The 2,265-nt window shown below is 37.4% G+C and overlaps 1 non-coding gene across 1 annotated transcript; it reads right to left on the reverse strand.

Moving 5' to 3' along the window:
* Nucleotides 1-568: 568 nt before the first annotated feature.
* On the reverse strand, nucleotides 569-672 carry LOC112773518 (small nucleolar RNA R71). Its single transcript, XR_003188065.1, has one exon. It is a non-coding gene; the product is annotated as a small nucleolar RNA R71 (small nucleolar RNA).
* Nucleotides 673-2,265: the final 1,593 nt, after the last annotated feature.

The raw sequence follows: 2,265 nt of genomic DNA on the forward strand, positions 1-2,265 counted from the left end.
GAACAGGGACAAGGCACCTCTTATAGATTTTGTTCCTGAGCCTGAAAGGACTTTGAGGCAACGCTTGCAACAAGCTAGACTTTACAATGCTAGTGAAAATCTGAGTGAAACTCTTGAAAGGGAAGCTGTAGAGTCCACCATGGATCAAAATCATGCTGCGAATGCCAATATGGCAAATCTGAATGAGAATGAATAACCTAGAAGAGTGCTTAGCTCATACACTGCTCCCAATACAGATCTTTATGGAAAGAGTATTGTGGTGCCTTCCATAGCTGCAAACAACTTTGAGATGAAGCCACAGCTGGTCACTCTTGTGCAACAAAATTGTCAGTATCATGGACTCCCTCAAGAAGATCCAGATCAGTTTATTTCTAATTTCCTACAGATTTGTGACAGTGTGAAAACTAATGGAGTGAATCCTAAGGTATACAAACTCATGCTCTTCCCATTTGCTGTGATGGATATTGCAAAGCTGTGGTTAGATTCTCAACCCAAGGAGAGTTTAGATACTTGGAATAAGGTGGTCACTAAATCTCTTACTAAACTTTTCCCACCACAAAAGCTAACTAAGTTGAGGGTAGAGCTTCAAACCTTCAGACAGAAAGATGGTGAGACCCTTTATGAAGCCTGGGAGAGATTCAAGCTACTGACTAGGCAATGCCCTCCGGACATATTTTCTAAATGAACTCAACTAGATATCTTTTATGAGGGCTTATGTGAAATGTCCAAGATGTGTTTAGATAATTCTGCAGGTGGTTCGTTCCACATGAAGAAGATACCAGAGAAAACTACTGAGCTTATTGAGTTGGTTGCTAACAACCAATATTTATACTCATTTAACAAGAATCCTGTGAACTCTGAAAATCCTCAGAAGAAAGGCGTTATGGAAGTAGAAGCTTTTGATACTCTTCTTGCTCAGAACAAAATTTCATCTTAGTAGATGAATTTAATTACTCAACAATTGAGTGGGATGCAAGTTTCAGCTGTCAACACTCAGAATGCACCTCAAGAGGTCCCTTATGACATGACTGGTAGCTCTATGCAAAGTGAAAATTATGATTTTGCTCATTCTTCCACTGAACAGGTCAATTACATGGGGAATGCTCCTAGAAACCCCAAATAATGATCCATACTCTAAGACCTATTATCAGGGATGGAAAAATCACCCAAATTTTGGGAGCAGAGAGCAACCTCAGAGATCACATAATTTTAACAATAATTCTCAGGGCGGTTTTCAACAGAGCAATCAAAATAATCGCCAGTTCCAGTCTCATCAACAACAACCACCTCAGTAGACAAAATTCTCAGCCCAAGAAGAACACTGATTGAGAAGCACTATTGAATAATTTTATGCAGGAAATTAGAGCTTCTATCAGAAACTTGGAGGTGCAAGTAGGCCAGTTGATGAATGGATTCTTGACGGTTTAGAATTCACAATTGAAGTCTCGTTGCAAGTATAGTTTCTAAACCAAGCAATAATCCTTTCATACAAAAATTTGTTTGTCACAAGTACAAACCCCTAAAATCTATAAACCGAAGTATTTAAACCTCGGGTTGTTCTCCCTAGGAATTGCAATAAGGTGTCCTTGTTATTGGTTATGGAGTATATTTTAGGGTTTTTGAGATAATAGACAAGAAATATAAATGGCAAAGAAAATAAACTAACAAAAAGGTCTTGGCAAGGTTTGGTGGTCAAGGATCTCTATCCTAATCACTAACCACAACATGAGAATTGGCAAGGATCAATCCCACTAAGTCATCCTCTAACTAATAGTAAAGGAAAGTCAAGTGAGCTATATCAATCCAAGTCCATAAGTCCTAGTTCTCCACCAAATCAATTAGTGAGATCTAGCGTTAATGGCTCCCAATCGTCAATCACTTGGACATTAGCAACTCAAGAGTTCCTAAGTTTCCTTCCCTAGCCAAGAGTATAAAATTCTACTCTAACATCCTTCCAAGCATTTCATAAAACACTTGGAAGGCATAAAAGGAAAGTATAGTAAAATTGCAATGAAAGTAAATCTACAGCTACTAATTGCAAGAAATTAACAATCAACAAATCAATTAAGCAATAAAGGAACATGAATCATAAATTGCATTAAAAGGAAAAGGAAAGAACAAAAGTGCATCAACATAAAAGTAGAGCATTACAAGAATTAAATGCTAAACTAGAGAGAAGAGATGTAGAAGAAGAAGAATCACCAAAGGAAAAGTAAATCAAAGCATGAAATTACCCTAGATTTAAGAATTCCTAATCTAGATCTA

This window comes from Arachis hypogaea, chromosome 18 (genome assembly GCF_003086295.3).
Source record: "Arachis hypogaea cultivar Tifrunner chromosome 18, arahy.Tifrunner.gnm2.J5K5, whole genome shotgun sequence".
Classification (NCBI taxonomy): Eukaryota; Viridiplantae; Streptophyta; class Magnoliopsida; order Fabales; family Fabaceae; genus Arachis; species Arachis hypogaea.